The sequence below is a fragment of the Pelobates fuscus genome, chromosome 5 (assembly GCF_036172605.1).
Source record: "Pelobates fuscus isolate aPelFus1 chromosome 5, aPelFus1.pri, whole genome shotgun sequence".
Taxonomy (NCBI): Eukaryota; Metazoa; Chordata; class Amphibia; order Anura; family Pelobatidae; genus Pelobates; species Pelobates fuscus.
This window is the reverse complement of record NC_086321.1, coordinates 130,545,485-130,571,586: the sequence shown is the minus strand read 5'-3', so window position 1 is coordinate 130,571,586 and position 26,102 is coordinate 130,545,485. Positions and strand designations below refer to the sequence as shown.

At 43.8% G+C, this 26,102-nt stretch overlaps 1 protein-coding gene across 2 annotated transcripts in view; it reads right to left on the bottom strand.

Annotated features, from left to right (window-relative positions):
- Positions 1-1,941, bottom strand: part of SBNO1 (strawberry notch homolog 1) — a 34,696-nt gene extending 32,755 nt beyond the window's left edge. Inside the window, exon 1 of one of the 2 annotated variants that reach the window (XM_063454305.1) lies at positions 1,570-1,941. The gene's annotated coding sequence lies outside the window, so the exon portion shown is untranslated. Of the gene's footprint in view, positions 1-1,031; positions 1,090-1,569 lie in introns of those variants that run through there. The other variant, XM_063454306.1, reaches the window with a different exon arrangement.
- Positions 1,942-26,102: the final 24,161 nt, after the last annotated feature.

Sequence of the window (26,102 nt, the reverse complement as noted above, 5' to 3'; positions counted from 1 at the left end):
ATAGTAAAATCATCTGTAGTTGGATAAACTAGTTTTTTTTTTTTTAATGGATTAAATACTTTCTTAAACCTCATTTAACACGTTTTGCATTTGTACAAGAGGTTCAAAAATAAAAATGCAAGTAGTACTTTAATATTTGCATTAATGTAATGTCACAGGGGTTCTCTATATACTATGTTAGTTATTTAAAAAAACCAAAACAACATTTTTTTTTTTTGGAACAATAGGAATTGGGGCAAATCCCCCTCCCCCCAAAAAATGTTAAGCCAATTGGTTAGCTTAAGGTTGAAGTTGGATTATCAATTCACTACAACTGCCTGCTAAAGGTTGTAGATCTCATGGTGCATGTTTGATCCACTGCCTCTTACACATCATGAAACAGCAAAAAGTACCCAAAAGTTGCATTTCATAATACCTAGACATAAGTTGGCCAACGTGTAAGCTTGATGTAAAACATTTGAACTACAACAACAGCAAGCACCACCTGTAACAAGGCTTGGAAAAGATTTAATACTTTTTTTTTTACCAGAGTTGTATTTCAAAAACACCTAAACTGCAACAGGGTCCTCAGGTAAAACCGCAGGCTATCTTTATTAAAAATGTCATCTAGACCTTAAACTGTCCACTTTACCCACGTTACCACAAAGCATACTTCTAAAATATTAGAGACACCTGAAATGTGCAGATGGTGCAACAAGGAGTACCAAATACATTAAAATCGTGCCACCAACTACATAACATTTACAAACTATTAAATCCAATGTGCCTTGTATCATCCTGCACCCAATCAATTATACAAAACGGACACATTACCTGCCAAGGAGGAGGCACGTGTTTGGTAGCAATTTATAATAAGGGCACCTTCATATGGACAGAAATAAGTGTAGTGGTCTTGAGAATGAAGTGTTAGAAATGTGAATATTAGAAGGACCTGGATTATAAATTAATTAAATACCAACTTAAAATTAACCTACATGCTTTAAAGGTCAGTACAGGAGAGATGCCCCCGAGTTTCTCAACCTTCTCCTTACCACGTGTTCTGAATATAAACTTCCGGGTTGGGCCAAGATGACTAGTCCAATGTGCGGTGTGTCCAGGCGGGCCGTGTGACAGTGTGTGACCCGGGGTACAGATTATAACCCGGGCAGTGATTATATGTGTGGCTGTCCGTGTGTACACACTGAGTGTGAGCTTCCCGGGCCAGGAGGGCGGGCGGCAGTCAGCAGGTCACTCAATGCTAATGAGAGGGCAGGGCAGGGGTCCCTGCGGTGGGTGTCCCGGGGGCAGCGGTAGGTGATATGTAAATGGCCCACGTGGGGGAGGCCAGCTGGCGGTAGGTAGCTAGGTGCAGTGAGCCAGCCGACACACACAGCGCGGAGCTCGGCCCCGGATCTCGGTGTGTGGAGCTCGGCTGCCGGTAACCCGCCCGGTGACAGGCCTGAGGGGGGGGCCTCCCGGAGCCTGAGGGGGCCAGGCTGGGCTCTCACCGTGCTCCCCAGCGCTCAGTGACCCCTCCCTGCCGGCAGCCCCCCGCTCCGGCCCACCCTCCCTCCATCCCCGGTCACTCACCGTCCGGCTCCCGAGATCCCCTGCGGAGAGTCGCTCTGTCCGCTCAGAAATGCCGCCGCTCCGTCAGACCCCGGCCGCTTTCTACCTCACAGCCGCCATCTTTACCGGGGAAACAGCGCAGCGCTGCACCACGTGACCACACCACACAGGCCCAGCTCCTCTCCACCCCCAGCCCAGCGCAGCGGGCCCAGCCGGGCGCCGTCCGACACAGCGATCCTCCGACTCCCCGCTCCCGGGGGAAACAAACATAACCCGCCGAGCGCCCGCTGGGATGATAATATTCATTGTAATTATTATATTTTTTAAAAAATATTCGGTTACAAGGAGCGGGAGGCGGTTGGAAGTCACGTGACTGTGGAGCGTTCCTCCCCCGGATGTGACGTCGGTGGGAAGGCAAAAGGGAAAGGACGTGTCATAGGCATGCCGCCATGTTGAGAAGGTCATGTTGAGAAGCAGGAGGAGAGCTGGGATTGGCTAACCTCTCATCAGCTGACTTACAGTTTGTAGGTCACAGTGTTTGTCAGCACAAGGGAGAATGGAGTAGATTGCTAACCTCACTATTGCTTTTTATTCCTTTATAATCTGGCTGCCGCACGGCCGCCAGTGAACAATACAGTTAATCGCCCCCCCCCCCCCAATATATATATATATATATATAAATATATATATATATATATATCATTGTGCCAATATGTTAATGATTATTCTGTAATAGAGAAACAATAACAATCTTAACCTAACCTATTATATGGTCAATGTGCATGTTTTCTAAATTGTACTACTCTGACATGTGTTACATGTTGCTTATTTATTTTTTCTATTCTGCATTTCAATAAATGGCAAGGTGTATTTATATTCTGGACTTGCATGATGAGTGAAACAACACAATCTCAACTCCAAAATCCTGCCCTCATTTGTCCTATCAAATAATACACCTGCCAAACTACACAGGGAAAATGTCTGTACTCTGTGCTAAGTTTCTGATTTTACACAATATAAACAACACTGTGAACTGCATGCAACAGGCTTAGGCATTATTTCCCCCCCTCCATTTCATATAGTATCTAGAGTTAACAATGTTATATTCATGCACCCCCACCATATACATCACGCATGTTAAACTCAAATGCTAGCACGGGCCAAAAAACAAGGTTTAAGTTTATGTGGGCCGCAAAAAAACTAAAACTTAAATTTTCATAGAAACATAGGTTTATTTTATTTAAAAAAACTAAGTTCCCCCACTACTAAACCCCAGCACCCTCCTCTACTAAACCCCCACCCCCCTCTACTAAATCCCAGCCCCCCTCTACTAAATTCCAGCCCTCCCCTATACTAAATCCCAGTCCTCCCCCTCTACTAAATCCCAGTCATCCCCCTATACTAAATCCCAGTCCTCCCCCTCTACTAAATCCCAGCCCTCCCTTATACTAAATCCCAGTCCTCCCCCTCTACTAAATCCCAGTCCTCCTCCTCTACTAAATCCCAGTCCTCCCCCTCTACTAAATCCCAGTCCTCCCCCCTCTACTAAATCCCAGTCCTCCCCTATACTAAATCCCAGTCCTCCCCTATACTAAATCCCAGTCCTCCCCCTCTACTAAATCCCAGTCCCCCTCTACTAAATCCCAGTCCTCCCCCTCTACTAAATCCCAGTCCTCCCCTATACTAAATCCCAGTCCCCCTCTACTAAATTCCAGCCCTCCCTTATACTAAATCCCAGTCCTCCCCCTCTACTAAATCCCAGTCCTCCCCCTCTACTAAATCCCAGTCCTCCCCTCTACTAAATCCCAGTCCCCCACCTCTACTAAATTCCAGTCCCCTACCTCTAATAAATCCCAGTCCTCCCCCTATACTAAATCCCAGTCCTCCCCTATACTAAATCCCAGTCCTCCCCCTATACTAAATCCCAGTTCTCCTTCTATACTAAATCCCAGTCCCCCCCCCCCCCTTGACTAAATCCCAGATACCAGCACCCCTCTCAAACTAAACCCCTGCCTAAAAAACCCAATATTAGCCAACAAGCAGACTCCACACACATTGCCGCTGCCAGTATGTGACTCTAGAATACCCCCAATGGCGCTGTCCGTACCCTGTGCCAAAGTGGATCCACCCGCTACTCCTTGAAACCCTGTGAAGGTGGAACACATCGACGTCAGGCCCGAATGTGATGTGGCGTTGCGTGCCTTTGTGCACCTCCAGGTCCTCCACTGTCCATTCATGTCCATCACAACACTGATCGACACATTCACTGATAGACAGATACACACACACTGACAGACAGACACACACACACATTTACACATTCTTGCACACACAAATCATTATACTTAATGCTGATTGCTCCCTACCTTTGGGAGCTGGTGTGGGGAGTGACTCTCCCTGGGGTCCAGTGGGTAACAGTAAGCACTGCTCCGGGGGCACCCCTAGGTGGCCTGCTGCCCACTACTTGGGCTCCCTGTTACACTTCATCTACTTGTGGTTTGCTGGGCCTCAAAGATATTCATGGTGGGCCACATGCAGCCCGCGGCCCGCAAGTTTGACATGCTTGATGTACATAATGATTTATCGTAATGTTCCCTCTCCTACATGCCCTGGGTTGATGCTCTCAAATGCACATATGGATCCTAACATAAGCTCTAATTTTAGCACCACATACTTTCTCTAGCCTCTTCCTTAAAACTATTTAAGGTCACATAGTCAATTTTTCTCAGTTCTTCTGAATTTCCCAAGGTTTTTCTGTATTTTTGGGCTGCCTTTATTTTTTATTTAATATTTATTCACTTGAAATGTGTTTGTTTGTTTGTTTGTTTTTAATTTGCTACACTTTGTTATATATATGTGATCCAATATTATTGATTTCAATTTTATCTTTAAATTGCATTTGCATAAGTTTTTCAATAAAGAAACTGCGTGATTTTTTCCACAAATGTCATTCTAAATCTGACCTGGAGTCTCTGATGATTCCCATAACACAGGACACCTAGTGATATAGGGAGATATGACAACTACAAAGTGTAGTTATTTGAGTTGTCATCATGCATGACCCAAAAGGAATGCTTTTTCTAAGTAGATGAGTCATAATTTTACAAATGAGCATAAGGTAATAGTAACAACCCTGGTTGTTGGACAAAACTAACATCCCCAGGACGTACTTGGAAACCAGAGTAATCTGAATGTACGTTTCCTGAATGTACCTTTGTTATGTTTATAGCTGTGGGTTGTTTTTCATGTGATGCTTTGCTTTTAAAATGTGTATATATATATATAGTTTGGCAAGTGACATCACAATTCAGTTTAGTCAAGGCACAGTTTCTCCTCTTCCTCTAACTATTTTAGTGGCAGAGAGGGCAACATTTATAATCATGGTTACTGGAAACCTAGATGGAAGTGTCCAATTCCAGGATATTTTTAGCCGAAACGTTGGGTTTTTTTTTTTGATTGACTCTGTCCCTGCTTCTCACTGAACTTGGTATGGTTTTTTTGCATTTTTATATGTCTGGGTTTTTGATTATACTAGTATTACAGTGGTCTGTTTGCATGATACTCCTTTCATTTATATATCACGCATTGCGCGTTTATATATGTCTAGAAATTTTTTTCTGGTAAATGCTTTATAATAGTATGACTTTGTATCTTTGTTGATACAAATTTAAAGAGACAGCCCTATAGTATATACCCATTTGATAAAGATTTTTTTCATATATATAAAGATTTATGGTTGTGCTCCTTACTCTATTCACATTGTTATATATTTTGGGTTCTTCAGGGGATAGAGCCTTATGTGGGTGAGCACCCAGTATTTATTGCATTAGCCTTCTCCTGGGGCTATTTTGTCGTTTAGTCGAGTGTGCCCACCTTGTCTCATTTGCATTACGGTTACTTAATAAAGCAGTTCCTAATTTACTATCCTTATGAAAAGGAATGGATCCAAAATATTTCAAAACAATTCATTCCGAAATCTTTAATTTAGGTTTGTTTAGTTAAGTAGTCATTAAGAAATTTGGACACTTCCCAATTGCAAAATTCGATTCAATCCAGAACCAAACTAATGCACGTCTATAAGATGGCTATCTATCTATCTATCTATCTATCTATCTATCTATCTATATATATATATATATATATATATATATATATATATATATATATATATATATATATATATACATACATACATCAAATATATTGGAGGTAGTGCAGGATAAACCACAAGTCAAACTCAGGCAGCTACCAAGAGCCCCGTGATTAGACTGAAACCCAGAATCATGTACTTTCTTCTTCCTACACACCATCCTTGAGTTGAATGATAATAGGTAAAAAGAAAGGAAAATGAAAACAACAATTTGTTTTACATCTGTTTTTATTTGTATTTAGAATTTTACTCTAATTAAAAATATTGGTATTGAAAACATAGCATGTTTGTTGACATTTGGATCCAACAATGTTTCTACTGTAGTATCATTATGAATTACAATTTAGGGGATAAAATGTATCTGATTAAAATAGATAAAGTGTACATGACGATAAGAAATCTGATACTGCCTTTTTCTGTTCTTTTATATGGGGTGAAACCTTTTTTCGTCAGCTAAACTCATATGGACATTAAGAACTTGAACTAAATCATGGGATGATGAACTTCTAAAGAATACATATGCCCTGCTGAATATAAATGCAACTCTCCGCACGGAGGAATTAAAGGAGCCAAAATGACAAGAAAGGATTTAACCATTTCGGCTCCCGGTACTGGCATGGAAGAGAGGCATGGACCGCACACGTCGTACCTGTGGGTGGTACTGACGTGCGACGGTTAATGTGCACTGACTATTTGCCCGCCAATTTTGGATATTTAAATCTGCACGAGGAGTCCCAGGATCATTGCTGTATGATAATCCGGTTTGAAGAAGCCACGTTTACAGTGGCGAAACGCGTCCCGGTTTTTTAAGCACATTGAGGCTTTTTAATTTTGTACTATTACAGTGTATTAATCATTTTTTTATTGCTTTAACAGATCCTGGTTCCTGAAACTGTTGTATCCAACAGGGAGTGCAGTCCCAAATCTGCACGACGCTGTTTAATTGAGCCAGTGTATCCTGACTCTACACTTGTGAATACCCACTTGGGATGACCATATTATATTTCCAAATACTATTTTAAAACAATACTATTGTACTACTATAATACTATTTGGTGTACCTCTATTTATCCACAGATTTTGGAATTATATCGGAAAGAAAGGGGGGGTCACCTGTATGGACCCAGAGGCTATTCAAACCAGAGCTGGGTCTATAGCTCTCCGTTTGTGAGTGTGTACATCATATAACAATATTAAATATATCATAAAAGTGTGATCTATACTATATGTGATTATTCCTTATAGATATCTCCCTGTTGAAACCCTGCTCCTGAAAGTTTCTTAAAAGGTGATTTATAATTTTCTATAAATAAGCGCTACATTTTTAGTTGGTTAAGAATGGTAATGTAATGGCCCCATAATGCTCTGGGCATGGTCATGTGCAGGTATGGCATATGGCATAAGATGTAGATAAAAAAATGTTTTTATTTAAAGAAAAAGCACAACTCATCTATTATTCTCTATAGAATCAGTTTTCTCTGGGCCTCTCCTGTCAAAAGCGGTGGTTTAACCAGAAAGGTTTTACTGAGCTGGGTGGGTTGGCGCATTAGGGATAATGACAAAGGCAGTTATTTGGCATCATATGGATATTTCTCAAGAAAAAATGTCAAATTTATTTTTTTAAATTCTTTATTTTTGAAAGTGCATAGATAATTACAAGTTTCAATACTGGCAGAGGATGTTACAGTAGTTGACAATTGGTGACATTTTGGTGTTAGCTTCAAGATACGTTGCACTTTTTTTTTTTTTTTAAGTAAGAAATTCGAGAGTAAGTATAGATAGGCATAACAGAATAAAATAACAATCAGGTTATACATGCTTGTCTAATAACAATTAAGCATGAGATCATATTGCTATAGTTAGTCATATATTGCAAGCGATCTGCACAATTTTAAATGCTTAGTTACTCGTGGGTTAACTTTAGGGTGACAGTAAGCATAAGAGACAAACCAGTAATCACAGGGTAAACCAACATGTCTGCATATTAGGCAGGTGCTTTGCGTTTTGATAGTACATGCACAATTTTATGTTTTATAACGAAGATGTCACAGGTGAAAAGATAAGCATGTCGAGATATAAACAGGCATATAATATGGTTCTCTTCTAACCTGTGTGCAGGCTAGTATGCCTATATGTGTGATGGTTGTCAGGCTGGAGCACAGTGTATATGTGCTGTATGTCAACATATAGTGGGTTTTAACCGTGGTATGCATAGTCATACAGGTTTTTCTCTATAATTATGCACGGTTCAACAGTTATCAGTAATCGTCTAGCTGAACAAACATTCAACTTAACTTATACGATAATGTACTGTAATATTGTAACACGTTTGGTATGATTCAGGTTTTATATATGAGGTACCAACAGAGTAGCATGTTTGGCTTGGAAATATAATTTGAGGGTAATGCTAGACAGTGTGGGTATTTGGTTGTTGCATGTTAGGGGTAACAGGCTAGTCGGTTCAATAGGGCGCAAGGTTGCTGTAAGAAATAATAATGCTGTAGTGTTAGACATATCCAATAACGTTTGGTGTGATGCCATTCATAGGTAGAGATGCAGGGAACTATGCATTGAACACATGCTAGGGGCTTCTGCGACATACATTAAAAAGGTGGTGTCAGTGGTAATGTCCTCAAACGAGACAGCAGGTAGAGATATCACCATATATGTCTGCTCGATTTTACATCCCGGGTTAACCTATACCTTCCGGGCAGGCAGCGCAGTCCAGTACCAGTACTGGCTGAATTTGGTGGCTTTCCGAGCTTGGAGGTGTTGCTTTCTCCTGCGCCCTTTGCCAGTTCCTTTCAGCTTGGGTGATGTTTGCTTATGGTTGGGGCTGTGTGGTGGCCCTTTGGGTATTTTCACCCTTGCCTCCTGGGGCTGGGCTTGCTTCATCCTGTCAGCTAGCTTTATCCAGAAGGCCGCAAAGGTACGTTCTAGCCGTGCCATTATATCGGGTGCTTCTTCCTTCCCGTTTGCTTTACACATGGCGTCCGCCATTTTGCTCTGCTCTAGAGTTGCAGGCCTGCTGTGTTGGTTCGTCGCTTGTTTCCTGGGTAGCCGAGCTTTCTCCCAGGGTTGGACCGGGATAACCCCCACCAGTCCGAGGGGGGGGAGCTTTATGCTAGCGAGAGGACGGGGAAAGCGGGCGTCTCTCCCCAGGTCCGGCGCCCGCAGGCCGCGGTCACGCATCTCTGGATTCCGTGCTCCGATTTTCTTCCGAGTGGTATCAGGAGGTTCGGTGGGGCACACTGATCTCAGGCAGGTTAGTCTCGTGGGTGTGAGTACCTGTCGAAAAAATGTCAAATTTAGACGCGTAGAAATGTGTGACAGAAGTCAATAAGCCACTGTAATTTAGGAATCACATTTGCTGCCATGCTTTCAAGTAAGTAACATTTTCACACATTCCCTGGACTGCATGATGGGCAACAATGGAAAATTGTGGAGAGTGGCCTTCCTTTCTAAACTTTACTTGCATTATGTCGTCTCCCACTGTAAGTAAGGTGTGGGAAGAGAGAGAAATGACAGAAGGGACTGTATGACTTGGGAAATTAAAATAAAAATTAATTATCCATAGTAATATATCTGAATGGATATATGTGATGGCTGCATCACTGCTATTCCATTCAGGTGCACAAAAAAAAAAAATCACACTACAAAGTTGTATTGATTAATGTGGGCTGACCACTGCAGCTTACCTTCAGTATTCATGTTTGTTTAGCTATTTTTTTTTGTAACGGTCATGATTAAATATTCCAGAAAAAGAGAGAGGGAATAGGAAGTGGAAAAAAACGCCACCAATACCCAAGAGGGGTTACAGGAGGTATAGGGGGCTTAACCCCAGGTACAATAATCAGAAGAGAAGAAAGTGGAAAAGAAGATCCCCTAGCATATAGTAAGTGAGAACTCAAATCCACTGGGCAATACCTCCTAAGTAAAGTGTCACATAAATTAGGGTAAATAAACCTTTATTAGAAAGGTATATTCCATGTGATATCAACATATCCAGAGTGTCGCTGAGTAATATGGCTTCCTTTTATGTATTCGATATGGTGGCCAGATGTCCGCCATTCAGCCATGGACTTTTTAAAATTAAAATAATCATTGCTCTGCATGGTTTATTTCATGTGTTGATGAGATCTGGATACCTCATGTTGGGTGAAGTTGTAGAATCATTCTTTACAGCTTTTTCCACGTGGCACACTTTCTTACAGAAATATATATATATATATATAGGGTGTGGCCTGACTCCCATTTTGAGAGGACACATGACTGTGAAGATCCCGGGAGGTCTGATATATTTTTATAATTACTCATCCTTACAATCAATTACTGTTGGATATCCTTACAATATCCATCCTTACAATATCCAATTACTATTGGATATTGATCAGAAGCATCCACAAAGTACTATGGCTTCCAAATATATGACACTCCAAGAGCCTATATAAGTGCTACTTAGAATCTTCACTAAGGTGACCTACTGCATCATTTGGGTGGGAGAGATGGTCGCTCTCCCACACCTCAGGCTATGAATCAGCACCAGACCTAGATCACAAACCCTGTCTCCCCCCCCCGGCCAGGGGGTTATCTCTGGGAAAAGGCAGACTCAGTATGCTTCAGCTCAAACTCACATCCTAAGAGCAGACTAAAATTGCAGATGGTCAAGGCAAGCATTCTCCACATGTGTACATTTGTAATAAGGAAAACATACCTATTACAGCTAATGCACTGGACAGTCTCCTGAATGCACTCTGGCAGATGTTGACCAACCAACTCTACCTTTCATTAGTGAATGGAAAGGTAGCTCATTCTTCTGTGCCAGCCAAGGCAAGGTTTTTCCAATTCCAAGCTCTCTACTTGACACAATTCACCCTGGATTCCGCACCCATCACTCTGTTGAAACTTTCCTGACCAAAGTATCCAATGATTTAATTGCTGCAAATTCCAGTGGTCACTATTTTTTCCTAATTCTCTTGACCATTCTGCTGTTTATGTAACTGTTGATCAGCAACAACTTCTTCTCATTCTACTTAATCTTGCTCTACAAGACTCTGCTCTTTCCTGGTGCTCCTCTTACATCTCCCAGCATTCATTCATTGTTTATTTTCCTAGCTCTTCCTCTTCTCTGCAACCCCTCTCTGTTGGTTTTGCCTACGGTTCTATCCTTGGTATCCTACTGTTCTTACTCTAAAATGCCTCCCTTGGTAAACTCATCAACTCCTTTGCCTTCCAATATCACTTCTATGCGGATGAAATGCAAATTTGTCTGTCCTATCCTGATCTCTCGCGGTACTTCTGGAGTCTCTGACTGCCTCTTTCTTATTTCTTTTTTTTTTTTTTTTTGTCAATCTTTCTTTTATTGAAGCATATAGGATTGGGTACAAAAAGAAAAAGGGAGGGAAATGTAATAAACAGTTTACAATACAGGATTAGTATATCGACGTTTTCAGAGAACTACATTTCCTGAGTGACAATGCCTCATTTTTTGTTTTTTTGGTTAGGTAAGTGAACTTGTAGCGAATCTAAAGCGCGTTGTAGCTAAAGCAGGCTTGTAAAACAGGTTTATAATACAGGCTTAGAGTAGGTGAACAGATTCACCTGCAGTGTCACAACATCTAATGCAGGAACAAGCAAAATCACATTAAAACAGATTGTTTAAGAGATTGATCTTGAGAGTTATTACTGTGTTCCAAGTCGCTGCGTCTGCATACTCTTGTTAAGGTTACGGTGCAAGAGGGAACTACACAAATTTCCCGCGAAATGGTAAGGGCATAAGTGACACATGCGTGTCCTATGTGTACAGGCTTGTGGTTAAAGCGGTAATTGTGAGACCCTCCTATATGTGTGGTTATGGTATGTATAACTTAAATATATGGCATACTTTACTATATATAACACGAGTGGGAAATACCAAGAGGTTGCCAGGCATGCAGGTATATGAGTGTGAGAGTAAGTTACTGGCCATTAGGGAATGCCATCCACATGTGTAACACAACATTTTATGATCATTATGGTATCGTTATACAGTTGTCAAGCGCAAATTAGAGAAAACAAGCAAAACGATCATGCATATAGGGTATCTTAAGTGGTCTCCAGTTGTAGCAAGTCGCAGGTAGGGAGGCTGTTTTGTGCCCTGAGCTTGGATCTCTGCGCTGTCCTGGGGGTATACGTTCCCATTCAGCCTATGCCCAGCGTGGGAAAAAACTGTAAGGTTGTGTGGGAGTCCAGATTGGGCTGCAGGGTAGGTATTGGGCTGTGGGATTGTCCGCCGACTGTATTCGACCGGCAAATCCAGGATTCCCTCCAGCCCTGGGTGGTATGGGAAACCAGCACCCGTGTTCCACTGACCTGGAGGACCTGTGGTGTCAAATCTGTCCCCTGTTTGCGGTTGCTGTGGCGTCCGATAGGTGTTCGCCTCTTGTAGGGGCATTTCAGCCGATTTGGTCGGCGAGTGGAGGCTATGCCTCGGAGAGCTCTTGGCCCAGGTAAGGTGGTGGCTTGTGACGGCTGTTTCTCCCGATGGAGTCCGCTCTGCCCCTTCTTTTGCGTGCGTGGTAGATGGGCTGTGATGCGGTCTTGGAGTTTGCGCCAAAAGGCTTGGAAGATGTCATCCAGGCGCTGTGAGATGTCTGGGATGGTGCTTTGCGGAGCTTGCCCAGGCGGGCCATGGTCCTCAGTGGTAGTTTGGCGTTCATCCGCCATTTTGGAGTGTTGCAGTAGCTTGGGAGCAAGTGGTATGCAGTGAGGGATAGATGTGGAGTTAATTTGCTTGTTAGCACGTACAAGCTAGGGTGGACCGGGATAACCCCCACCGGTCCCGAGGGGGGGGAAACAGGGCAGTAATACAGGCTTGGGAGGGCACTAGGTCGCACAGAGCGGGGGATCGGCCGCCTCACCCGTCCGGCGATACTACTAGGCCTCACTCCCTGGACCCTCGGCAGATGCTCCGTGTACCCGCGGGCGGCAGACCCGGGGCACCTCGGCTGGCTCCTGAGGCAGGTATGTCCTGGTTACAGGCTTTTGTGGTGGTCCTGGCTGGCTGGTGTGCGGTTTTTCAAGCTTAGAAAGATGCTTGAGCTCGGAGCTCACACGAGGCACGTCCAGCCGCCATGATGTCCAGGCCCCTCCCCGCCTCTTTCTTATTTCTAACTGGATGGATGCTCATTTCCTTAAACTTAACCTGTCCAAGACAGAACTTCTTGTCTTTCCTCCGCCAAGTGTTGCTACTCTGTCTCCCTCCAAGTCATTGGCGCTACCACCAGCTGTACTTCGCAGGCTCACCGCCTAAATGTTCTCTTGAATAAACCTTTCCTTCACCCCTCATGTCCAGTCACTCACCAAATCCTGCTGCTTTCCTCTCAAAAACATTGATTGCATCTGCCCCTATCTAACGCTAGATGTGGCTAAGGTGCTAGTGCATGCCTCTATCATCTGTCGACTTGACTACTGCAATTCTCTTCTCTGTTGTCTGCATTTCCAACTTGTTACGGTTTATAATAAATTAGGTGGCAAAGATCATCTTCCTGTCTGCCTGCACCTCCCATGCTTGTATCAAGGTACAACTCCCCAACACGCAAACCAGAGAACAGGGCCGCCATCAGGGGGTGACAACCATGACGGTTGTCACGGGCCCGGCGGCCCTGGGGGGCCCGGACTGCTCTGGCAGTCCGGGCCCCACTTTCCCTCTCTGCACACATAGATAGCGAATATCGCTATCTATGTGTGCAGCCGCGGGCCCCCCAGCTTCCTGTTACCGCAGAGGGGGCCCAGGCAGCACACAGCTTCTCCTCTTCTCCGCTCTGCTAATAAATCTCGCGATCTCGCGAGACCCGGTTGCCATGGCAACGCTCCTCGGGTCTCGCGAGATTTATTGGAGGAGAGAAGAGGCTGTGGGCTGCCTGGGCCCCCTCTTCGGTAACAGGGAGCCGGGGGCCCCACCATGCCACCGGACCACCAGGGATGGAATCTCCCCCCTCCCTGGACAAAGGTAAGCAGGGAGGGGGGAGAAACAATTTAATTAAATGTAATTTTTTTTTTTTTTTTTATATGTTAAAATGCCCCCCCTCCCTCTCCCCGTCCCCCCAGATTGCACATTTACACACACACACACTACATACACTGACACAACACACACACACTACATTCACTGACACAACACACACACTACATACACTAACACAACACACACACTACATACACTAACACAACACACACACTACATACACTGACACGACGCACACACACTACATACACTGACACTTCACACACACTACATACACTAACACAACACACACACACACACACTGTATACACTAACACAACACACACACTACATACTGACACAACACACACACACTAACACAACACACACTACATACACTGACACAACACACACACTGCATACACCAACACAACACACACTGCATACACTAACACAACACACACTGCATACACTGACACAACACACACATACACTGTATACACTAACACAACACACACACTACATACTGACACAACACACACGCACTAACACAACACACACTACATACACTGACACAACACACACACTGCATACGCCAACACAACACACACTGCATATACTAACACAACACACACTGCATACACTAACACAACACACACACACACACTGCATACACTAACACAACACACACTCTGCATACACGGACACAACACACACACACTGCCTACACTAACACAACACACACTCTGCATACACTAACACAACACACACTGCATACACTAACACAACACACACACTGCATACACTGACACAACACACACTGCATACACTAACACACACTGCATACACTAACACAACACACATACTGCATACACTAACACAACACACAGTGCATACACTAATACAACACACACACTGCATACACTAACACACAGTGCATACACTAATACAATAAACACACTGCATTCACTAATACAACATGCACTCTGCATACACTACACACTAACACACTCACTGCATCCACTATACTGACACACACTCTGCATTCGCTACACATTAACACACTCTGCATTCACTACACTAACACACACTCTGCATCCGCTACACACTAACACACTCTCTGCATTCACTACACATTAACACTCTGCATTCACTACACTAACACACACTCTGCATCCACTACACACTAACACACTCTCTGCATTCACTACACATTAACACACTCTCTGCATTCACTACACTAACACACTCTCTGCATTCACTACACATTAACACACACTCTGCATTCACTACAAATGTACACACACACTACATTCATTACACTGACACACTCTGCATTCACTACATCCTAACACACACTCTGCATTTATTACACACTAACACACACTCTGCATTCACTAAACTATGCACACACTCTGGATTCACTATACTGACACACACTCTGCATTCACTACACTGACATACACTCTGCATCAACTGTACACACAGCATCCACTACACAAACATCCTGTATTCACAGTACACACACTACATCCACCACAAATTGAAACACTCTGCATTCACTATACACAGACACTGTGTCTAATACACTACATCCACTACAGACACTGCATCCACTAAACACATTTCATGTAGTACATACAAACACTACATCCACTACACAAACACACACTACATCACTGTACACACACTACATCCACTACTCAAACACACTCTGCATTCACTACACTAACACACACTCTGCATCCGCTACACACTAACACACCCTCTGCATTCACTACACATTAACACACTGCATTCACTACACTAACACACACTCTGCATCCGCTACACACTAACACACTCTCTGCATTCACTACACATTAACACACACTCTGCATTCACTGCACTAACACACACACTACATTCATTACACTGACACACTCTGCATCCGCTACACACTAACACACCCTCTGCATTCACTACACATTAACACACTGCATTCACTACACTAACACACACTCTGCATCCGCTACACACTAACACACTCTCTGCATTCACTACACATTAACACACACTCTGCATTCATTACACACTAACACACACTCTGCATTCACTAAACTATGCACACACTCTGGATTCACTATACTGACACAAACTCTGCATTAACTGTACACACAGCATCCACTACACAAACATCCTGTATTCACAGTACACACACTACATCCACCACAAATTGAAACACTCTGCATTCACTATACACAGACACTGTGTCTAATGAACACACTACATCCACTACAGACACTGCATCCACTAAACACATTTTATCTAGTACATACAAACACTACATCCACTACACAAACACACACTACATCACTGTACACACACTACATCCACTACTCAAACATACTCTGTGTTCACTATACACACTGCATCCGCTACACAAACACACTCTGCATTTACTGCACAAACAGTATCTAATACACACAAACACTACATCCATTACACACATTCTAATTCACTTCCACTATACACACCACATTCAGTCCCGCATCATTGTCAGCGGACTAGGTAGGGCGTGGGCGGGCCCGGGAGGGAGGGGGCGGGGGGGGGGGGGAGGGCAGACCTTGTGCTTTGTCAGGGGCCCCAAAATTTCTGATGGCAGCCCTGCCAGAGAATAATAAATGCAAGCACAGACAGGCGTATTACCGGACCTTAAAGTGGCCGGACTTAACGCAAGAATGTAAGAGATAAGAATGGTCAGACAAGCCAGGGTTAGAGAGGAACGAGTAAGCGATAAACAGAGCCAAGGGTCAAGGGAGCCAGAAACAAGAAAAAACAAATAACAAGCCAAAGTCAGGAACCAAAGAAAGACAAGTAATCAGAACGCACTCTCGGGCTACAATAAACCACAACAGGGCAAGGAAGTGATGTCAGAAGGAGGTTAATATACGGCAAGGTGAAATCTGATAGGTAGGGACAGAAATGAGGCAGGATATAAATAGATAGTAGCAATTGGCTACTATCACTTTAAATGTCAAGAGCAATGTTCACCCCCATCAGCTACCACGTGCGCACGCGCACGTCCCCGGACGCGTACCCAGACACGCATGCGCACCTGGACGCGCACGCGACTGGAGATCCACACTGCCCGGCAGGAGAGGATGGACGGCGGGACCGGGACGGCGCGGGACTCAAGGTATGACAGCTTGGCCTCTCTGTCAGTTCCTGCACAGACATTCCATAAGATTTAGGGCTCAATTTAAAATTCTGGTGCTTGCTTACAAATCTCTACATAACACTGATCCTACCTACCTATCCTCCCTAATACACATGTATGTCCCGTCTAGGTCCCTACTCTCTGCCGAAGATCTACTTCTATCTAAGACAACCAGAAACCACACAAACCTCATCCCAAAACCCTGCCATTTACCCTGATTTACCAACATTCAGTGCGCTCCCTGGAACGCCCGCTCCATCTGCAGCAATCTGAATTCATAGACGACCAGCAGCCATAGACGACCTTTTCATCTCAAACTCTCTTACACTACTAGCATTTACAGAGACCTGGCTGTCCCCCACTAATAGCACTACTCCTGCCTTTGGGCTACAATTCTCCCACACTCCCAGATCAAACAACTGTAAAGGAAGTGGTGTAGGAAATTCTTTTCTCAATGTACTCTCTCTCAATGTACTCTCAATGTACCTTTCAACCAATCATAACTTCCCCTGCCCTCTTTATCTTCCTTTCTTCCTTCCTTTTCCTCTATCTGACCACCATCTGCTGACTTTTGACATTGGCATACCCAGGACCCAATTGAAACCACCCTTGGCACATCAATCTTGCAGAAACCTCCACTGTTTTTGACCCACTTGAGTCTGGTTTCACGCCCAGCACTCTGTGGAAATGGCTCTGACCAAAGTATTCAATGATCTACTCGCTGCAAAATCTCATGGTCACTATTCTATCCTAATTCTCCTTGATCTTTCCGCTGCTTTTGATACTGTTGATCATCAACAGCTTCTTCTCATCCTCCATAATCTCGGTCTAATATTATACTATTACTACTATGTTACACCCTGTTCCAAATTTTTTTTTTTATAAATCTTTCTTTTATTATGGCATATACGTCATGGGATACATAAGAGAAAGAGGAGGCATTGAGGGGTCACATGAGATAATAATATCAAGATGGTGTGCAATGCACCTCAAAGAAAGATTGCCATGTTTTTTTTTTTTTGTGAAACATTCAAGTAAACAGAGTGATACAAGCTTGGATAAGAAACAAAAGTAATCAAAATAGTGTAGACAGGCTTCATATACAAGTTGGTGTTCATAGCTAAACAGGATAATAAAATAAAGTAAAGGAGTAATGCTTATTCCACCGAGTTAGGCTAAGTTGTATCTTTGGAGCAGACAGATATAACTTAATCTCCGTTTATCATAGTACCAACGCGGGCAAAGTTACATGCTAAATGTGAAACCTGCTTGTTCTAGTAGTCATGCTTGTAGGCTAAGTATACAGGTGAATCGTTTGCGGTCTGCCCTACTATAAAGCGAGTGAGAATAAGTTAAGCTAGCAGCAACTAGAAACATAACAAGGCATAAACATAACAAGGCATGAGAAGTGGGTTGCAGTTGCGGCCGCCGCTGGGTTTCAGCAATTTGGAGCAGCCTTCGTTTGCGTGAGCGTGGCTTTCAGCCAACTCCTTGGAGTGGTAGCCCCTGCGTGTCCACGGTCAGTCTATGCCACGGCACCCCTGTTCTCCCGTCATCCCTCCAGGCGACCTGTTTGAGAGGGGTAGGTGCACTGTCCTGCCGTCGGCTTGAGGGACTGCGCGGTCCACACTTCTTGCGTCTTCGGGCCAAGGCCTGTGCGGGCACCCCCGCCTGCATTCCATTGATCCCTTCACCAGGATCGTGGGCCCCCGGGTCAGTCGTGTTGCAGACCTCCCCTGGGGTGTATGGATGGCTGTGGGGGGTTACCACCACTTGGGTCCCCGGCTTGGAAGAAGAGCCAGCATGGAGTCCAGCATTTCCCTTCCCTCGTGCGGATAGGGGTATACCCTGCTTTAGGGTGAGCTCTGAATGAGGCGGTAAAGTAATCGCTGTAGGGGCATTTTGGGGCCTTGAGATAGTAGGGGTCAGTGTCACCTGAGGTCTGTGGGCAAGTCGCTCCCGAAAGTCCTGGCACATTGCCTCAAATCTGGCATTAAAAGAGATCAGCCACTCCTAGGGCCATAGAGTCATCTGAAGGATTACATACATTCATGAATTTAATTAACTCTAAAAGTAATAAAAATTTAGTATCACATTGTGCTAAACTATATAAATTATATAAATCGAGCCCAACATTTCCAGCCCTTGTATCTTGGGAAAAAGACCTACAGGTTACTATTACAAGAAATGAGTGGATAAATGCAAATAATGCCGTAACTAAGGCTATCCATTGTTTAAATTCATCTGAAAGTCATTATAAGATCATTAATAGATGGCATTATGTCCCCACTAAACTGGCAAAAATGTACCCATCCTCTCAATATAAGTGTTGGAGATGTGGCTCATCTAGAGCAGACTATGTCCACATCTGGTGGTCATGCCCAAACCTAAGGCAACTATGGAATAAAGTAGCAACATTTTGTCAAGAGGTGATAAAAGTAGATCTTGACTTTACCTGTAAGTCCTTCGTATTACATCTAGGCTGGCCTAGAATTTCAAGAAGCAAAAAAGATATAGTAATCCACATTCTAACGGAGACTAAAGCAACATTGGCGAGATATTGGAAATTATCTGATTCCCCCTCTTGGGACATGATAAAATTTCAGGTCCTGAACCATTGCAAAATGGAGATTGGAATCCTGAGACAAGACAACTATACTAATCCTAGAATAGAACAATGGGAGGAATGGGTAAAAAAGTTACGCCCTACATAGTGGTATCCATTATTTGATTTTAGCACAGTATGAGTATTGGACAATACTGTTAAAAAACTACGTAGCGAACAATAAAAAAAAAAAAAATTCTTTTGAGAAGAATAAAAGATGATAAACTCTCTGTGACTTATGAATATAGATAGATCAGAAATTTTTTAAATAATTTTTCATCTTACAGAGCTAACACTGTTGATACGTCTTGGGGCTGTAATGTTTATATATTTTGCATCTCTATATAAAGCCGGTTTCTTGGCTATTAATAATGTAAATTTTATTTTTTTTTTAAAGAAAAAAAAAAAGAGAAAGTAGAAGAAAGGGAAAAAGTAAAGGGGAAAATATCAAGCCCCATAGTAAGGTATTATTTATCAGGATATATAGATCTCGGCACAGTGTGACTTTATGTTTGTTTTGTTTTTATGCTTACATGGTTTATCATAGACAGTAAATAGCTATTTAAGGTTCTCTCAAGTTGAAGTAAAGATACTAAATTTGGTATGTCGTCCAATTTATAATTAAGAGGATAATTAAGGGTAATAAACTAAAAGATTCAGTATCTTAGAGGGCTAGTACTGTTGAAACGTATTTATTGTTTTATTGTTTTATTGTCTATATTTTTTTTTTAAATAAGTCCTGTACTGTCCTGTACTGTCTATTGTGATACATTTTTTTGAAAAAAAAAAAAATGAAAATGAAAAAAAAAAAGAGATCAGCCACTCCTGAGTTCCCTGGCTTGCTTGTGGCTGTAGCTTTTCCTGGCTGGCGGCCATCTTAGATGTGCCTCGTGGGCCTTGCTCGGGCTGTCTGTGCGATATTGTGTCTGTACGATTGCCATGCATGCTGTGTGGACCGGGATAACCCCCGCCGGTCCGGGGGGGGAACGGGTGGTTTGTGCATTACCCGCGGTCCCCGGCTGGAGGAACGGCCGTTTCCACCCTCCGTTGGACTCGCCTGGTGTGCAGGTGTGTAGGCCGCTGGAGCTGCATATGGCCGCGGTCCGGTGCGTTTGTCTCGGGTCGGAACCCTCCCCCGTCCTTAGAGTCGGTTCGGCACCCGGCTGGGTAAGTTTTGGGGTCGGCATCCCGTTTAGTAGTGCGGTAATCCGCGGCAGTTGTAGGGAGCTCGCAGCAAACACATCTGGCGGCCATGCTGGTCAGGCCCCGCCCCCCCCTGTTCCAAATTATTATGCAAATGAATTTTTTTTCATTTACCTAAATAATTGATGTAAATAACAGTCAGCATAATTCTCATGTTATCAACTATTAAGAGTACAATTCAAATTTTATTGAACAAACCTCCTAATGATAACAGTATTTTTTTTAAACATAAAAAACTTACAACGCACTGTTCCAAATTATTATGCACAGTAAGTTTCAAAACACTTTATAGGTTGTAAAGAACTGAAAATTGTCATTAGTTGTGTTTGCAGCATATTTACTGAAATCAAAAGCTATTTAAATCAAACTTATAACAACATTTTAACTTTTTAAACATTTTAACAGGTCACGTTACATTTTAACATAGGACCCTTTATTTGATAGCAGCTTCACAAGTCTTGCATCCATTGAACATGTGAGTTTTTGGACAGTTTCTGCTTAAATTTATTTGCAAGATGTCAGAATAGCCTCCCAGAGCTGCTGTTTGGATGTAAACTGCCTCCCACCCTCATAGATCTTTTGCTTGAGGATGCTCCAAAGGTTCTCAATAGGATTGATGTCAGGGGAGGATGGAGGCCATACCATGATTTTCTCTCCTTTTATCCCCATAGCAGCCATTGATGCAGAGGTATTCTTTGCAGCATGAGATGGTGCATTGTAATGCATGAAGATGATTTTACTACGGAAAGCATAGTTCTTCCTTCTGTACCAGGGAAGAAAGTAATCAGTCAGAAACTCCACATACTTTGCAGAGGTCATCTTTACACCTTCGGGGACCCTAAAGGGGCCGACCAGCTCTCTTCCCATGATTCCGGCCCAAAACATGACTCCACCACCGCCTTGCTGACGTCGCAGCCTTGTTGGAACAGGGTGGCCGTCCTCCAACCATCCACTACTCCATCCATCTGGACCATCCAGGGTTGCACGGCACTCATCAGTGAACAGGACTGTGTGAAAATTAGTCTTCATGTATTTTTCTGCCCAATGCAGCAGTTTCCGCTTGTGAGCATTGGTTAGTGGTGGCCGATTAGAAGGTTTATGACCAGTTGCAGGACTCTGGAGGACTCTACACCTTGATGTCCGTGGGACTCCAAAGGCACCAGCAACTTCAAATATCTGTTTGCTGCTATGTAATGGTATTTTAGCAGCTGCTCTCTTGATCCGATGCATGGATCTGGCAGAAATCTTCCTCAATGTGCCTTTATCTGCACAAACCCGTCTGTGCTTTCAATCAGCCACAAATCTCTTAATAGTGCGATGATCACGCTTAAGTTTTCGTTAAATATCTAATGTTTTCATACCTCGTCCAAGGCATTGAACTATTTCACTCTTTTCGGCAGCAGAGAGATCCTTTTTCTTCCCCATATTGCATGAAAATGGTGCTCTGCTTAATAATGTGGAACACCCTCCTTTAGTAGTTTTTCTTTAAATTGTGCTCACCTGGCAATCTAATTTTCACAGGTGTCCAAGATTGTTTTCAGTGATCAACAGAGCCCTGAGACACAATGCCATCCATGACTTAAACTGAAAAACAAAATATTTAATCTTTGTGACACTTAAATAGAATTTGCATAATAATTTGGAACAGGGTGTAGATATTGCTCTCTCCTGGTGCTCGTCCTACCTCTCCCAGCTCTCTTTCAGTGTTTCTTTCTCTGGGTCTGCCTCTTCTCCCCAACAGCTCTATGTTGGTGTTCCCCAACATGCAGTCCTTGTCCCCTATTGTTCTCAATCTATACTGCTTCCCTTGGTAAACTCTTTGGCTCCTTTGGCTTCCAGTATAATTTCTATGGGGATAACACGCAAATCTATCTGACCTCTCCGGATCTCTCCCCGCCCCTCTTGACGCGTGTCTCTGACAGCCTCTCTGATATATATAACTGGATGCTGCCCACTTACTTAAACTCAACCTACCCAAAACAGAACTTCTGGTCTTTCGGGGGGTGGAGCCAGAACAGCAAACAAGTAAGACGTGCTATGCTTGAGCTCCCGCCATCTGGAACATTAAAAGCGTAATATCTGGGGGTGAAATGTCACGATACTGGGGAACCCAACACGCTAACACACACACAGACACACAGACAGAAAGTGTGTAGTACCGGTCCTTAGAGTGGCCGGGCTAAGCACACACAGAATAGTCAGGAGACAAGCCGAGTAAGGGGAACCAGAAAACAGAATAACGAGAAACAAGCCGAGGTCAAAGGGTAGGAGAAAGTCACAAAGTCAGTATAACAAGCCAGAGAGTACGTAACCAGAAAGCACACGTTCAGAATCAATACTATAAAGCAAAGACCACAACAGGGCACAGATAGACAGGAAAGGTAAGTATTTAAATCCTAGCCTGAATCCTGATTGGCTAACCACCAATCAGTATTAACAAACACACGTGGGGGATATCTATACCCCCCACTGTGTTTGTTGCACTGTAGCTTTAACGCCGGGTCACGTGAGTGACCCCGGTGCTTAGATAATAGTGCCGGCTCCCAGCGTGCAGCGTTAGACATGCTGCCGCTGGGAGGAGGAGAGGAGGACGGGAGCGGCGTGTCAAGAGGAGAGGACGCTGCTCGCTTATCGGTAGGGGGAGAGGGGACCGCGGGCGGCAACGGACCGAGGGTGAGTGCTGCGAGAGGATTGCAGCCTCCCCTCACCGCTGCCCGCGGAGCCCTGACATAACCCCACCCTCGAAGACGGCCCAGAGGGCGGGAAGCCGAAGGCTTCAAAGGAAACCGCGCATGAAAGGAGCGGATCAAAGAGGGCGCGTCCAAGTCAGAGACAGAAATCCACGACCGCTCCTCCGGGCCGTAACCCTTCCAATCAACCAGATACTGCAACCGACCTCGAGAGAAACGAGAATCAAGGAGAGCAGCCACCTCATATACGTCACTAGAGACCGCGCGGAGGGCATCGGAACACCTGAGAGACCCAGAGAACCGATTACAGAGCAAGGGCTTCAAAAGGGAGGTGTGAAAGGTGTTAGGTATGCGCATGGAAGGGGGCAAGGCCAGGGAGTAAGACACAGGATTCACCCTACGCAACACCTTATAGGGACCAAGGAACTTGGGCGCGAACTTCATCGAGGGAACCCTAAGGCGGAGATTCCTAGAGGACAACCAAACCCTATCACCCGGAGCATAAGAAGGAGCCGCACATCTGCGACGATCAGCAAATCTCTTTTGAGTAGCAGCAGCACGACAAAGAGCAGCATGGACCTGATCCCACATCTTCCGTAAGGAGGCGAGGTGCTCGTCCAAAGCGGGCATTCCCTTGTCGGAGAACACACCGGGAAGGACAGCGGGTTGGAACCCATAAGCCACCATAAAAGGACTTACGCCAGTAGAAGAATGAGACACAGTGTTCCTGGCAAACTCAGCCCAGGGAAGGAGATGGGACCAGTTGTCCTGGTGTGCATTCGTGAAACAGCGTAAATACAACTCCACAGACTGATTTGCTTGTTCGGCAGCTCCATTAGATTGCGGATGATAGGAGGAAGTAAACGATAAGGAGACCCCCATCTCAGCACAAAAGCCTCTCCAAAACCGAGAGACAAACTGAGGGCCCCTGTCAGATACGATATCTTGTGGTATACCATGCAAGCGGAACACTTCTTTGGCAAACACCTGAGCCAACTGAACCGCAGAAGGTAGCTTCTGAAGCGGAATGAAGTGCGCCATTTTGGAGAACCTATCCGTTACAGTCAAAATTACTGTCTGCCCATCAGATGAAGGAAGATCCACAATAAAGTCCATGGATACGTGTGTCCACGGTTTCTTGGGTACAGATAGGGGCATAAGGAGTCCCAGGGGTTTAACATTAGGGGACTTACACTGTGTACAGACACGGCAAGCCTGCACGTAATCTACCACGTCTTTTTTGAGTGAAGGCCACCAAAATTGTTGGAAAAGACCCTTGTAAGTCTTGGTAACCCCTGGATGACCAGCCATTTTGGCTGTGTGAAATAAAGTTAACAACTTCTTTCTGTCTTTTACTTTCACGTACAGCTTACCAGTAGGAGTCTCAGAGGGTGCTTGGGATTGGTATGACTTGATACCATCAAGAAAAAGAGACGAGATAACCAAACGGGTAGTAGCTATTATATTAGTTGTGGGTACAATGGGCTCAGGAGTGGAGGTAATAGAATCTACAGGTTCGTACTGGTGGGAGATGGCATCAGCCTTGACATTTCGATAACCAGGCCTGTATGTGATTATGTACTGAAAACGTGAGAGAAATAAAGACCATCTAGCCTGACGAGAGGATAACCTCTTAGCATCTGCGATATAGGATAGATTTTTATGATCGGTTATAACCAGAATCTTGTGTCTAGCTCCCTCTAACAAGTACCTCCATTCTTTAAATGCCATCACTATAGCTAATAATTCTCTGTTCCCAACGTCGTAATTCTTTTCAGACTCTGACAAGCGTTTTGAAAAGTAACCACAGGGAAGGAGGGGTTCGTCATACGATTGTCTTTGTGACAACACTGCTCCTATACCTGATTCAGAGGCGTCTACTTCCAGTACAAAGGGAAGGGAAGGATCAGGATGGTGTAACACAGGGGCAGTGGCAAATGCCTTTTTTAGAGTCTCGAAGGCCACAATAGCATTAGGATTCAAAACCCTGGGGTGTAAACCGTTTTTTGTCAGTTGAGTGATAGGGGAAATAATGGATGAGAAGTTTTTAACAAACTTTCTATAATAATTGGCAAACCCTATAAATTGCTGTATTGCCTTAAGTCCTTGGGGAAGGGGCCAGGACAGTATAGCTTCCAATTTTGAAGGATCCATGCTGAATCCTTGTTCAGAAATAACATAACCCAGGAATTGTACAGAAGAATAAGCATTTCTCTAATTTACAATAAAGACCGTTCTGCAACAACCTTTTAAGCACCATCCTAACATGAGTATGATGTGTCTCCAAATCCGGAGAATATACCAGTATGTCATCAAGGTAGACTACGGCACAGACATGCAGTATGTCTCTAAGGACATTGTTTATGAGATCCTGAAATACGGCAGGAGCATTACACAATCCAAAAGGCATGACTAGATACTCGTAATGCCCACTGCGTGTATTAAACGCCGTTTTCCATTCATCGTTCTCCTTGATACGAACAAGGTTATAAGCCCCCCTGAGGTCTAGTTTTGTAAAATATTTAGAACCTTTGACACGATCAAACAACTCCGTAATGAGAGGGATCGGATAGGCATTTTTAATCGTTATATTGTTTTGTTTTTTTTATAAATCTCTTTATTAAAGGATTAATAAGGACGACGTGTCAGACTGATAGGACACGCAGGTCCAGCATTTTGAGTGAAACAACAAAATATAACAGGTAGATAACGGCTTTGAACAT